The sequence below is a fragment of the Mastacembelus armatus genome, chromosome 10, assembly GCF_900324485.2.
Source record: "Mastacembelus armatus chromosome 10, fMasArm1.2, whole genome shotgun sequence".
In the NCBI taxonomy this organism is placed as follows: domain Eukaryota; kingdom Metazoa; phylum Chordata; class Actinopteri; order Synbranchiformes; family Mastacembelidae; genus Mastacembelus; species Mastacembelus armatus.
Window position 1 is genome coordinate 4,782,556 of NC_046642.1, and position 16,335 is coordinate 4,798,890.

Here is a 16,335-nt window from a genome sequence, read left to right on the forward strand (position 1 = left end):
TGAGATGCCGTAGAATCAGATGAGTTGGGATTTGATGATGCCAGAAAAGGTGCATTTTGGATGGTAACTGTTTATGAAGGAGCACATGTGAGTCTGTGGTTTTAAAATATACCTTACAGGTATACATTTTTTTGTGTGGGGGGTATAAGGGTGCTAGATAAATGGTTGTGTCCAAGAAATTGATTTGGTGGGGGTCAATGGTAGATCTGATCTTAATAAATGGATGATAAGTATTATGTGTATAGTATAGTGTATACAAACTGGGTGCAGGTGGAGGGGTCATGGGGCCAAGCACCAATTATGTCATCCAAATATCTGTAATAAAAAAGGGCGCTGAGAGTACATTTGGCCAGAGCTTCTCACTCCCACTCGCTCATGTAGATTAAAGGGGATTCAGTAAGGAAGAATATTAATATAAAGCACCGGTATGTGTGACTCGGAGATTAATATAAATTGGGACTGGTGGGGGAATGAATGTATTTCTGGAGCATTTATTAGGAGCATAGGAGAGGGCTTTGGGTTTAGGTTTGGATTGGAAATTATGGTTAGAATTAGCGTCGGGTTAGAGTTGAGGTTAGGGTTAGAAGTTAAGGATGGAGTTAGACGTTGAGGTTAGGTTTAGGGTTAGAAGTTGAGATCAAGCTTAGGGTTAGGAGGTTTGGGTTAATTGATATTAATTCAATTCAATTTATTTGTATAGCGCCAAATCAATACAAATCATCTCAAGGCACTTTACATAAAAAAAACCCAACAAATCCCTAATGAGCAAGCTCTTGGCGACAGTGGAGAGGAAAAACTCCCTTTGACGGAAGAAAAAACCTCCAGCCGAACTGGGCAGATTAATCTTAAGGTTAGGGTTAAGGAGAGGATAGGGTTACATTTGATGTTAGTGTTAGAGGTTCGGATTAGGGCTTTGGTTAGGATTAGAGGTTGATGTTAAGGTTAGGGCTTTGGTTTGAAGATTAAAGTTTTGGGTTGAGGTTAGAGTTAGGGCTTCAGTTAGAGGATTAGAGGTTAAGGTTGGAGATTGAGGTTAAATATTAGGGTTTGGCATAGGAATAGTGATTACGGTTTGGTATAGGTATAGCTAGAGTATAGGGTTTGGAGTAGAGTTATGGTTAGAGGTTAGGATTAGGGATAGGATTAAAGTGTGAGGTTTTGGGTTTGATTTGGGTTAAAATGTTAGGGTGTTTAGGTTTACTATCACAAAATAAAATCAAATGCTTAGTCTTGTCGCTGTTTATTTTCTGTCAATAGATTTTGTAGAAATACAGCATCTAATTAAAACTAGTACATTTAAAAACGTTTCACAAATCATGAAATGCTGTCAACTCCAACAACGAGGATACGAAAACAAAGGCAGCATGGCTTCTGTACAACAGCAGAATGACTGTGAACTTGCCTGCCTTTAAAAGCACAATGTTACTGGGTACATGCCTACAGTAATTCAGCAGAGCTGAAGCTTCAGTGCAAAAGTGTGCAGTCCATTTTCATGATCACTTTTCTCCCTCCTCCTACCTGAACTCCTGATAAATGCTCCAGAAATGCATTCCTCCCCCCACCGGTCCCAATTTATATTCATCTGCGAGTCACACATACTGGTGCTTTATATTAATATTCTTCCTTACTGAATCCCCTTTAATAAAACAGCCATGTGAACAGCAAAGAGGTCCTGGCAGTTACTTAATTATCTATTGTCAGTCCTTTATCTTCTGGCAGTCACATGGGATGGCCTCGGACTCCTCCCAACCGCATACTCGCCTCCATCGGGAGAATTTAGCACCAGACTCTGCCTCTCTCTATTACTCCATTCATAAGGCGAGCAGCGTAATCATGCTGCTGGCTCCTTAATCATGTCACTGGTGCCTGCCAACAGTACAGCGTACCTGCTCCATCCATACGGAGGCACCCGATGACTGATTGAGGCCACTTGTGGTGCTGCACTTCGTGCCAGTTGTAGGTTCTCATCCTGCATTCTCCTGCCTGCTCTCTCTCTCTCTCTGCCTGCAGAATAATCAGTGTGCTGTGTTGTGGAGGGCAGCAGTTAGAAAATGGATTTTCTCTAAGGATCCCACACTACAAAATGGACAGTGGTGCAATATGCAAAATATACAGAAGCAGCTTTAATTACACTAACAAACATGCACGTCTGTTGATTTAGATCATATCTATATTTTGCTCTTCTATTCTCACCATTGATAACTACTTTGTATTGATTACTTAGTTTACCATTAACCAACAGTCACAAACTTGCAAGGTGTTCAGTGTACAGTAAAATACTGTACAACAGAAACGGGGAATACCTATATCTCAATGCTAACAAGCTCATATTTAGCAGTAATGCTTAACATTCTCAACTTCTTAGTTTAGCCTGTTAGCCCAGCACAGTTTCTTTTGCTCTGTGGTAAATTTAACAACATAGTGGTTTTCTATGTTGCATTCACACTGGAAAGGTGATATTAAAGTACACTCAGACCAGACTGTAATCATACTAATTATTGTTGTTTTCTGAATGTGCCACTGAGATATTATTTTCCTACAGTTAAATGTGTAGAGGAAATAGAGGAGCAGCCTACAGCTGAGAAAAAAATGTGAATAAATTGTAGATGAGGATCTTCACTGAGGCAAAAGCTGCCCCACCCCAAGCACAAAACACCCAGACACAGGCAGAGTGAGGTAGTGTATGCAACACAATGCAGCACGAAATGCCAATGCTGGAACTGAAAAAAAAAAAAACAACACATGGCACAACACAGGAGACCCAAGTCCTCAGGACCAGACTCAACTTCCACCTGCATTGAAACACAAGGGAATGACAGAAACCTTCACATCATGGCCTGAGAAAAAAAGCCATCTACACCAAACTGGAACAACCATCACACAACAGAGAGGGTCATCTATGACTCCACTAATCTGGCACCTATAACGCAGTCCTGACATCCCTCACCATGCACGTCCACACCTTCCCTTGTGTGACCCTAACAACCTGCATGATGGTTGAGGGGGGGGATGAGGGGACAAACGGATTCAGACTCTGACCTGGTGATGATGGTGCTGCCTATACTGCAACACTCATCAAAGACACTAATCAAAACCACAAATGTAAACCTCATGGAGATGCTGGAGGAAAACTCTAAAGCTACAAACTTTGGAGGCAGCAAATGTTTGAATTTTAGTGTGATAACCCACTTAAATGAATAATTTAATGATACTAAAGTAAAATATAAAGCTAAAAACACATTTGCTCAGTGCTGACAAGAAAAGCTTTTCAAGCGATTATCAAAATACTGTCATTCATTTTCCATCTGTTTTTTAAACAACAGGAATTTCTACCTGATAAAAGAGTTTACTGTTAATCAATTAACCCTTTTTTGCCAAATATCTTCAATGAAGTAATTATTTAACCCCTTAATAATTTCATCACTAGCCTTTCAAATTAAATTTTATATTGACAAATAGCATGTTATTTTACAAAATGGCTTCATTGGTAGTGAGTAAATATTAAAATCTCATTCTGCATCTCGTCTGAACTTTGTCTGAGAATTAGCTCCCTTAAGCAGATGGGAGTCATTAAGCCAGTGTTTAGCACTCCTTTGGGGAATTCAGGGATCTGGGTGTGAGTTTTTCTGCTAATAACAAAACTTTTTAAAAGTCTTTTCATATTTAAAAGCTGGACATATGGTGATGGCAGTAGCTCAGGATGTGGTTTAAAATGCTGACAGCAGAAGCTTCGGGCCCTTCTCTGGTCCTGTTATCATGCTGAACTGGCTGTCATGACACAGAGACCGAAGGACGCCTGGGCACACTCAGCAGTGACGAGGACACAGGCAGAGTCCTGTCATCCAGACACGGCCGACTGATCCCCTCCTGATAGCACCCAGGTCGACCATGACAGCAGCCACCACCTCCACTTAACATGCACCTTGTCTGTCCTTTTGCTGTTCAGTGTGCTGCAAAAAGGCAGCAGGGGGAGTGTTCTTCAAGGTCGGCCCAAGGAGCGAAAAAAAAAGAAAGGGCCTCAACGTTAAACCCACAGGTTTCCCTTTAATAGTTTTTATACCTTTCCTGTCACATCCGAGTATCGAGTGTAACACAAGCACTACCAGACTTTACAGAGAGAGATGCAACTTTGTGGGTCATGGTTGTCATATAAACCTCTAAGCCACAGAGCACATTTTTAACCGCTGGGTAGTTCGGAGTAGGACAATGCCTCACATTTTGCAAATACAGTCTAATTTATTTAACACATACAACTGCAACAATGAGAAAACTCATGAAAAGGACTGCATGATATCGTCGAAAGCACCAGAACAAGCCAGTAAGTGGACCATGAGTTGAGATTGTTTTGTCAACAACAATTTACAAGGTCAAGAATAAGAATTACTATTGCCTAACATTAGTGCAGAATCCCTATAAGCATGACGCCCTTGACCAGAAGAGGCTGCTACCAAACACACAGTCTGCCCTGCAGTTCCATCTCAACTTTCTCCTAAACTTCACTGAAACAGGAGTGTGCTTCTTAAGCCCTAGAAAGGCATGAAATGACCATCACGTTTCTCTAAGCAAGCTCTGCAGCTAAATGACTATATTATGCTTCTGTATCTCATCACTGCAGACTTCTGACTGCTGTCGGTGATATCCAGCTGAGATGTCTGTGGGGAAACAAGTTTGAAATATTTTTGCTGTCTATATGTTATCACACTGCTTATAGTCTGTTGATTTGTTTATTTGGATGTTTTTAGGCAGCGACTTTGATGTTAGATTTTGTGTTGAGGAAGTTATACGTTTCTCTAAATGAAACTCTTCAGCCATGAAGGATACTGCACTCTTTATTTTTATTTCTTCAAATAAAGAGATTGCTGTTGCATCAAGGTTTCCTGAAACACTGGAAGCTCCTTCACACTTACTGTGTGTTTGTCCAACACTATTGGTGGAGGTATAGTTAGCACTAGCTATCAGTGAGAGAGCAATGGATAGTACTGTTACCTTATCAGTCTTCCTGAGACAATAAAACATCTTCCTGGGGTTTACTTTCAATAATATATGAATTAATTACCATGAGTCAGAACATGAAATAACATCCAAATCAATAACGTTAATGAAATTGACTGGTGCAAAAGCATAGATACTTGTGTCCTCATTCTCATCAAAATCCATAAAATTTATCAAAACTATGTTCAGAATATTCAAACACCAAGAAATAATCTGAGACACCCAAAGTAAACACCAACTGTTGAGGAAGGTTTTCTTCCAAGGTTGGCTTTTTAGTTCTTGTCAGTATTACAAATGCCAATGGGAAAACATCAATCCAGCAAACATCTGTATGAACCGGCTGTGTGGTGAATCCCTATTGTCTTGCATGAATCATTAATGCAATCCAATACAGACAGTCATCTATTATCTATCTGGGTACAGCCGTTTTCAGACCACATTGCGACCTTGGAGAAAACAGCCAGCAGAGTGAAATGTAAGACTATGCAGAGGAACATGCAGCAACATGCTCTGTTTCAAGCCCTCCTCAGTTCCCTTTAGGTGCTGAATACTTCTGAAATGTGTTTCACTGTTTCACAAATTATGACAGTCCTGAGCTTCAGACTTCTCTCTCTAGTAGACCAGGAGCCCAGTTTCACACCTCAACCCTGGTAGATCAGGCGAGTGGCCAGCTGGTCATCATTAGGGGAATTTACTTCTTGCTGCTGAGCAGAGGACCAGATGTGATGCCCATCTCCTGGGTTGCCAAGAACAGCGAGCCACATCCTGCACTTTGGGAAACCAGTCTAGAGAGCAAGTCTATCACTGCCAGGAGGAAATATCACACAGCTCTCTGCAGCTTGATGGCTCTTAGCCAAAGAGCCAGCTGTTAAGAGAGTAAGTCTGAGTGCACACGGAAGAAGTCATCCTGTGGTTTTCAGGTCAAGAGGGACTCCTCTGATATGTAAAGCTCTCAAGTTAGGAGTGAGAATACAGAACTGAACAAGTGGAATTTCACCATGTTCCATCAACTGTACTTGTTGACTGTATCTAACTCTGGCTGTACATTAGGACTCGTCTTTTGACATTTATCATGTCATATCGTAATAAAGCTGCACTGCTTGTGATCCGTCTCCAATGCTGTTGCTCCCTAGTTTTATGAGAAAATATAAATGGGTTGACCTCACCTGCTTAATAAGGTTAAAGAACTCCACCATGTCACTCTGAAAAACATATGGTAAAATGCATTTATCGACAACTTTCTTTCTTTCTGTCTTTTTCATATTTGAAAGTAGAGAAGCTTATGGTTGAAAATGTAACAAAACTTTATTCAATATTGAAGCATAGTTCTGTTTTTAAAAAAAATATACTGCTCAGTAGTCCAGCCTATTTTACCCAAGTCATGCCACTAAACAAATCTGATCTTTGTTTGTGTGTGTCTCAAAATATTATGTTTTAAATCTTGATCTATCATATTTGACTTTTATAACTTTTTGTTTATAATTACCCTGGTTTTAATTTTTTTAGGGCTGGGTGATAAAATCTGCCATCACAGAATTTGTAATTCTATATTGTGTCATTGAGTGATATTAGTAAATTTTCTGGAAAAGGAATGCTTTGTTTTTGTCTAATTATGAGATTAAACCACTGACAAATCACTATACTCATCATCCCAAAGTCAGAAAAATCAAATGGTGCCATAAAAGCAGTGAAATTATTGTGTATCTATGTAACTTGGTGGTCGAAAAACAAGTTTTTTGTAACATGAGCAAGTACTAAAGTAAGTAAAGTAAGTCACTAAAGTAAAAAAACTTAACAATCCTACATATGTTGGTTGTTAGTTTCTACGGCTTTGTGTACCCTAAACATTGTAAAAGCAACTTGAAAATGTTGCAGTTATGAGTTGAGTGTTTTGCTCTCTAATTTTTTTTTGCTGTTTATGACTCTCTAATAAAAACGTCTAAGATTGTAATGTGGTAATTGTCTATAATTAGCAGATCATCTGTGCCAGAACACTACAAGAACCAGAAGCAAGTCAAAGTCAATACCAAGTTTTATGAATATAAAGGTTTTACACTCTAATTTCCAGGAGAAAAACATTTCATGGCCAATTTATCCAGTCTCGCTGCAGTGGTCTTGGTTCAGCCATACTGTTATATTCCTAATAACAACACACACACACACATACACACACACACTGCCCGCCCACTACTTAATTTATTGAGGTAAAGTTTGTGAAGAAAGTTGCAAAGAAATGTATTTACTGTATGTTTTTCTAGGTGGACTTCTCTAACCTAATGAAGCAGGTGAGGTCAACTCATTCATATTTTCTCATAAAACTAGGCACAAGCAGTGCAGCTTTATTACGATATGGTATGATTGGATGTAAACAACCTCTCATTCTGGGCAGGAAGCCAGGAAGAATATATCACTTTCTAGGCAAAAACAGTGCTGCAGCAGATATTCTTCAGTGATGTAATGAAGAAAAGAATACACATTTTCTCATTGGCACCCCAGCGTTCTTGAAATTATACCATATGTAGGTTCAATGAATCTGAAAGATAATACTACACTTGACTGAAACCTTACAGAAAACTAACAACAGGGGAAGTAAAAGTTTAACTTCTGTAGACCTGGATGAAATGTTTATTCAGAGCTGTTAGCATAGTTTTATTTGAAGACAGTACTGTAGGTGGAAGTGTTGGCTAAGAACGTTCAATATTACAGCAATGTGAAGGTCACAGTCAGTCGCTGAATGTTGTTAAGATGACACTAGTTTTGGCTTTTACATGGTTTGTAAATGTGTTAATTTAGGGTGTAAAATGCAACAAAACCATTGTTATGATGACAAAGATCTATATTGACAGGACTGGTAATCTGTCTTTCAATGTTCTGAAGGTACTGCACCACCTGTTCGTAATAAGAGTCGCTTAAACTAGTCACGCTGCAGAAGCTTTGGCCCAAATATTGCCATTTTTAAACAAACCCAACTCATACTGTATGTGTCTAAGACTGCAACCCAAGCCGTTATTTTACTTTATTACGAGAACGCTGTCTGACAAATGTCTCATCACAGAGAGACGATGTATGCAGTTTACACTAACCTGCCAAGGCAGGTAAGATCATTTCTCATTCACATTTTCTCATAAAAGTTTCAAAAGCATCAAAAGCCTCAGGAGTAAACGCAATGTGCCTTCAATATGAAACAGCAAGACTGAATGTAACTTTAGTAAGCTGATGGGGGATCGTCTCAGCACTGCACAGGAGAGAGGCCTGGTTGGTCCACAGGAAAGCTCAGACAAGGGGCGGTGTAAATCCCCTTAACCGATGTAGGATGGTTGATCAAACGTACGTTGCCCAAACCAATCAGTTTGTCTTCAACCTTCATTCTTTTTAGTAGAATTGAAAAATGCTGTCAGATAAAACACTAATTTTGTCTTTAATGATTCCAGATGAGCAGACCCAGGTTTTGGTTTATGTCCATATATCATCAAACCTAACTACTGTACATTTTCATCAGCTAAACCTGTACTTCGAATGTTGTTCTACAAATGTTAACATGCTGATGACATTTAATTAAACTCAGATGCAGGAGACGCCATGACATTGTCTTTGTGGGCACGTTACCATGCTGATGTAAGTATGTCTAATAATTTTTAGCTGAAAAATGCTCCAAAACATAGAGTACCTAATTTAGAGAGCTACTGCCGAAGGCTTGTTGAACAGCCTGGCAGTTTTTGAGCAAGGTTTGCCCTTCTAATCAATCAGAGAAGCCAAAGTCAGGCAGGGGTGGGAGCCCTCAGCTGTCAGTCAATATGAATCAAGTTGGCTGTGGTCTCTTGGACAGAAACTACACGCTGGTGTTGGCTGCTGGAAAACGTCACTATGGCTGACTCTCAACCTACAGTAGAAACCTGATTTTTGTATTAGCTGAGACAGCAAATACATTAAGAATGTAGGCAGAGGGCTGGGGAGAGCTGAATGGCTTGCACTGGAGTTCAGTGCTCTATGTACAACCTCACAGAACTGCTAGCATGGCTCCAGACTAGTATGGGCCTTTTCCACTAGCACTACTCAACTCCACTCTGTTTTCTGGGTTTTCCATTAGGGGATAGTACCTGGTATCAGGTATTTTTTTAGTACCTGAGCAGCAAAGGTTCCAAGTGAGCTGAGCCAATACTAAAATGTGACATCAACAGTGTGGGCCACAGATTGGCCAGGGAATTATGTCACTAGAAGAGTCATGATTATGACGTCCAACCTGCGGTCTGACCGCATCTAACGCAAGAATCAAACCTGCCATTTTTAAAAACCAGCAACAGCAACCGTATATTTTCCATTTTTTTAGTGTGTAGCGAGGCAAATGGATAATGCCACTCGCAAAACAACTCCATGGTCCTATGAAGAGGTGCACGTTACATGTGTTTGTGTTGCCGAGAAGGACGTCACAGCAGTTTCGCACCACCATGCTATGACGACCTCACCCACATTGACGTGGTGCTCAATTGTAATGGAAAATTACCAAAACTGAGTCAAGTCCAGTAGAGTACAGGCGGATAGTGCTAAAACTGTGTAATGGAAAAAGGGGCATTAGTCAGTAACAATATAAACTTTCTATGGAGATCTTGCTTAAGCATGTTCTATTATAGTATACCTACCTGGTTTGAGGCATGCCCTTCACACCCACACTAGACAAAAGCCTCTAGCTTTTTACATAATGAGTGGTATAAGCAGAGTAAGTCTTTTGCACATCTGAATGGAGCAGTATATTAGGCAAAATGGCAGACCTATGCAAGCACTGTGCAAATACAACTTAGAGTGGAGGTTTGCAAAATTAGACTCAAACAGGGCTTCGCTGTAGCCCCAGAGGCAAATGTACCTCTCCTGCAGGCTGACATTCACTGTCTAACTGCAAGTGACAGCTGATGAAATAACATCCAGATTATGGATGTCATGTCAATATTAACAACTGCTACACCGATCACGCTGCAACCAGAACATGCCATAATTTGGTATCATATACTTGTACATACAAAGTGCACCTCTGCATGACCTGTGCGATTCTGCCTGCAGCTGCATGTGCTGTAAAATCTGTTTCATCATCTCACAGAAACACACACATACACGCATCTATTGCACTGCTCTCTTAATGCAAGTCACTTGCATTACAAATTTTATATAACTTTATCTATCAAGTGAACACGTTCTTCTGTAATACTGCATTTTGGTTTGACACTGACACTTCCTCAAATCATAACACATTTGTACTCATGCCCCTCAGCTCAATTTCAGCCCTTTACTAAAATAATAATTACATTTTGCACACCACAGTGTTTAATTAACTAAGTGCTACACGCAGCCTTTCAAAATGAAATCATCATTTGGAATTGTGCTACCTTGGTGTAATTATAACACATGAATAAGACCACGATCATTTCAATTAGGAGCCTCTTTACCATGTGTCCTGTTTAGCATGTATTGCTTCCCTTGCATATTAAACCACGTTGCTTCTATATTAATGCTTTACCTCTTATTTCTTCTCTTTCTTCGCTTTTTAGTTGAAGGCTCTCCCCTTTTATTATTGAAAAGATAAAAATGTTGAAGGTAAATTTTGCATCAGCCTTACAGTCCTTTTACCATCTACTTTTTGTTTTAAAACAACTCTATTAAGAAAAATCTTTTTAGCTTTGTTAGGTCTAGAAGAACATCACTCCATTGCCCTGGTTTTAACCAATACAGACTCTTACCTCATTGGACAGTGGGAATGTGCTGTACATGCCATTCAAGGCTGTGAGCAGTGTATTGTAAATGTATGCAGCAAATGCTGTGGTTCAGTGTTTGTTCTTCACAGTAGAAACAGCTGGAAAGAATACTGCAAAAACAAGACCCATTTCAAAGCAGTTCCTAAATGTTCAATCATATCACATGGTCATAATGGGTGGTTGTAGTTTTCCCAGTATTCATGTAAAATACATATTTTTCTGAGTACTTTACAAATTTACAATACCAATTTACATATTTGCAACATTAACTATGACCAACACTAAGATACCAGCCCATGATAAGTAGTAGAAGTAATAGTTGCAGCAGTATAATAGTTGTTTCTGTCATTCTTGACGAGAGGGGGAATCCTCATTTTTCTTTAAACACAGCCTCGAAAGCTCCAGAGCAGCTACTGAAAGGTCCCTGTGATGACAGTGTTTTCTCAGCCAATATCATAGTGAATTACTGGCTATAAAAATCAATCAGGAAAAAAAGCAATTTGTATTAAACTCCCCCTAAAGTGTAATGTGGAATTGTTCTACTAGTTATTACCTGGTAAAAGTTTATTTCAGGTTACATTTGAAATTCCTTTAAGTTCTCAACCATAATTTAAAGTACATGAATGGACAGTGAATATCTATCTGTGGTTTATTAAGCCAACAGACTGCTTGCTGAGGTGACAGCAGTGGATAGCTCTGTATGACCGGGGCCTGAGGTTGTATCGGAGTGATATTCTCATCTTTCTGTGACAGTAATTGAAAATAATGAGACAATTTCCACTTTTAAGAAACAGTCTACTCTGCCAGTCTTAAATTAAATTACATTTTGAAAAATCCTTCCCATGTCAATTCTCCCAGCACTTTTCTCTTATCTTATGCTTAATGCAGCCTCTGCTAGGCAATAGTTGACACCAGATTACCAATATTAGTATATAAACAATATTCACTGGTGCACAGACAGGGTATTAAATCACAACTGTTTAACACCTTCATTTCTGTGATTGATCAAACTGTAGACAGGAGCTTTGTTTGATTTTTGCTACTTCAGTAACTGTAGTGTGTTTGCCACAGGGGCGTAATAACTTTTCAGCTTGAATAATGTTTCTCTTTATTCTCCTAGCTTGCATTATTCTTTCACTGTCAAACCACCACAGTCCAGACAAAAGATCTGAGCTGATAAAAATGTTGATACACCCACCCAAGTCATGACTTTTTTACTTTAATAGTGGAAATTGTTGCAGTGGCTACAGCCTGTAAAAAGAAACATTTCTACAGAAACCACTCAGCTGAAAAAACCCTACACACTGCTAGACTTTTAAGATACATCATTTAAACAATTTCAATTTTATCATAATTTGTTGGGGGGAAAACTTAAATACATCAAATTCTTTTATGAAATCCTACAAGTGAAGGGAGGACTGGAAGACTTTAAATGTGAAGTGTATTTGTCAATCAAAGAAACAAAAGGAAATAACTATTCAGAAACAGTATTTCTGTTTCTGCTTTCTGTGGCTCAGTGCAAATATGATTCATAGTGCTGTATACTGAAGGTGCTCTAGAAATTGACTTGTTTGCATTATCCTGGTTATATCTAGTTATCAAGAGTTTGCAAGAACCTTGGAAAATTAAGAATCTTGTAAAGACCTATTCTTACTAAATTACTTTTCTTCCACCACTACTTTCCTCTGTCATTAAGCTAATAAGAGCTATTTTAATTTACAGTGTGTCACCCCAACACATGCAGCTGAGCCTGCCTACCTGCCAGTAGTAACGGTAGTCACATGATGTTTTCTTTTACTCTCCTACCCTCCTCTCCCAGTGCTAGCACTGGCACAGGCTGTGGGAACTGAGCCACAGCCTGTTGTGCAATAAAGTGACGAAATTGAGTGTATTTGGCATTGAAATCTGTGGGGATGTTTGATTTACATTTTCAGCCACAAAGCTGTCAGATGTTTCACTGATGTTTGACACTGTAACAAGGTTTTAATCCGCTTCCTCACACGTCCCCGACCAAAGTAATAGTTCTTACACTAAAAAGAGAATACTTCGTCTCAATATAAATTTGTTTTGTTATGCCTTAGGAAAAAACAGCACATATGGCACAAATATAAACAGTTATTCCCTCCAGGAGAACAATATACGCAGGTGAGTTGGAGGCAATTCAAATGCAATGGAGCAAGCAAGCTTATATTTCCAAAAATAATGTAGAGCCAGCCAATACTTGCAGCATTTCTCAACAGCCTGCCTGCGTGCAACCCACCACACCGCACACCTCTCACTTGGGATTTTACAGTTTTTCTAGGGAATATATTGAACACAAAAGCACCTTTCAGAAGGCTCCACATTCATCATTTATTATGGCAAAGTCTTTATTCTGCCTACAACAGACTTCAAGAAATTATCTAGTGACCAATTCTAGAGGTCTCTGCTATACAAGCAGAACTAGAATACTGAAGTCTGTTGAATAGCTTTATGGATCAAATGCTAAGAAATACATTCATACAGTGTAACAATACAGAGGCTAATAGACACAGCTGTTCTTATTGTACAGGTCTGTGTGTCTGTTTTTGTGTATATGGGATTGAAAGAATAGAGCATGTTTATTGTTTTGTATTTTATATTGATTTTTGAACATTTTCTGTTTTCCCAAGTTTGAACAGCAATCCTCTTTAGTGCTCACTAAACATTTGGCCTGTAATCCTCCAGGATGATGAGTTTCAAGGAAGGGCAGGATGCATACCACTCCCATCCAATCTCCCCCGGTTTTAATGTCTCTCAGTCCGTTCTTTTGCTTTTCTGGCCCACAAGTTGACCAGTAAAACAAGTCATGTTGCTTTAAATCTGCACTTTTAGGGCAAGTGGAGTTCTTTCACTTGCATTGAGCTTTATGTTTATGCCAGTTCATTTGGGTTAACAAATAGATGGGATGAAGTTTATCATTTATTGTCCATACTGGTATTAAAAAAAACTCACACCATCAATGGCATGCCACTCTGCTTTCTTTGTAATCTAACTGATCATTTCTAGCATCTGCCCTCTGACATTAAACACCCTCATTCTTTTAAAGTTTGGCAAATATTCAGCATTTTAAATGATAATCTGTGACTGTGACAATCACCTAAGCTGTTAGGGTGAAAGCCTTGGCACAGCTGCCCATGTGCACATCCAGCACACAGGAAACAAGATTAATATTCAAGTTTCTGGCCACCTAACAAATATGTCCAGTACAAACGCTCCTGTTTCGCTCTCCACCAACTTCTGAGCGAAATACTGGTTGGCTGCCAAAAGGTCACAAGCTAGTCCACAAATTTGTCTGTTGCTGATGCTATGTCAGTAATATGCATCGAGTACGCAGATGGAAAACGCTCTGATGAGATTGGTAAGATCAAATAAAGGTGCTCACTATACCTCTAGTCCATTGGTCCATTGTTAATATAAAATATAAAAAGGGCAACTTTAATAATAGCGGGACATTGCTAATAGAATGAGTCGAGTTGATTATTTATGGACATACTGTCCAAAATAACGGCGTGATTTCTTTTAGCATACGTTGCTGTTAAGCAAATATGAAATGCCCAGTTTTTAGACACAAAACTACAGAGACAGTTACCCCCTGAGGAAGATAAGCTGTCACATTGCCTTTGCTTTGGTTTAAACTGATATGTTTGCTTGATCAACATTATCTGTCAAAATGTGTCCATCTTCTACTTTACATGCTGTGCGCTGTCTAAATGAATCTTTTGGCTGTAAACCCCAAGGGAAGCCTGTGAAATGCAGAAGACATTTACTGTGATAGGTTGCCATTATTTGTATGCATGCTGCGGTACTTGTATTTTATTTTATTACTTTGACCTTGATTATTATGGAAATATGAAAAATAATTTGATGTGGTAGTTACCTACAATACTGTGCCCAGCATGCCAAGTAGTTTACTAGAAATGAATCTGATTAAAAGCCTTTAGCTACAGATAATATTTGACATCAAAAAGAATACAGGAAATGCATATCATTCTTGACATCACATTTTAATTTGACAGTCAAGCATAGCCTGCCAGTAGAGTAACTTAATAGCGCACTTAATAGTGCTTAATTTTGTTCCTACCAAGCACCAGGATGTCGAAGGCCTGCTCTGCACAAAGCAAGGTAATCATCATGCAACAAACAAAAATGAAATGTCCTGCTATCACAAAAGCAGTGTTTCCTTAGTTGTCTCTGAATCACTTCCTGACTTGACATGTTGATAGAGAATTACCAAAACTTGTTGCCCTGTTTGTCCTATTCATTTGCATTTTTCCACTGCACAACTGCATTTAATTATCACACAGAGAGCCCATTTACAGAGATAACCAGAGAAACCAAAAGCAAGCAAAACTCCCTGTTACACAGTTAAACATTATGTACAAAACAAATCCTGCATTATGCCCAATTGTTTTCCCTCCATATGCTGTCCTTAAAGAGAGATAAAAATTCAACACTCACATATTGCTCCCTACTTCAGCACCAGAAGTCCTAATTGGTCACTGTAGGGCAGAGATGTGGACTAATAAGGGTATATTAAGAGGTTTATTCAAATGAATCTTATATTTCAACTTTCAAGCCTGAAAGTGTCCTTAAAGCATTGAAAAACATCTACAGCCTCAGATATAATTCCACAAGAGGTGGCTGCACAACGTTCAACTATCCATGACAGCAACATGGCAGAAATTACACTCTGTAAGGCGGAACAAATTGTTTAGCTGTATGCTATGTGGGTTTTGGAGTAATCTAATAAATACCTTCAACATGACAGCATTGCTGTTAGTCTAAACATTTCTTCCTCTCATCTCTCTTTGCCTTAGATACATGACATGGGCAATTGGCTGTGTATTGTAAAAGCCTTCTTCAAACATTCTTCCTCCATCACTCACAGCAGATACATCCCAACACTATAAAAACAAAACTACAGTTAGTTATAATCAACAAGCTACCAAGAGACAACCAATGTTGATAGATGCTGACAATTATTTGAAACAGCAGAGCCACACTGCAGAATGTATGAAAGAAAACGGGGGTTTTAATAATTCCTAGATGAAGCTGTGATTTTACTACTCTGCCTAATTTCAGTGGTGCAAACAAAAAACAAATAGAAACATGAGTCATATTCAGTTTTAGTTTTCACCAATAATATGCTCAAAGATCAGGTGAAAATACCAAGAATAAAGGAAGGGATAAATAAGATTTTAAAAAAGGTTTTGTCATCTTCTGAATTGGTTCAGTGCTTTGCCTTCATAATAGGATTTGATCGTAAGGTTTTTATTTAACAAAAAACTATTTCTGGCTTGATTTTTGTTGTATGCAGCCACTACTTAATCTTCACAGCTTCATTCTAAATATATGTGTGCAGGGATCACTCTTCAAATTGAAGTGGTGCCGTTTCCATAAATGCCCAACTACATCTACTGCTTGAAGATGCTTTCAATCACTGTGGGTGACAATTTCATACCAGTCTGAACAGTTGAGGTGTGAGTATAGATAAACCTAGGATTAAATTTAGTTTTTTTTCTGTTTGTTTGTTTTTTGGCCCCTAAAAGGATCACTTAATCATCCTCACGTCAGGAGAATG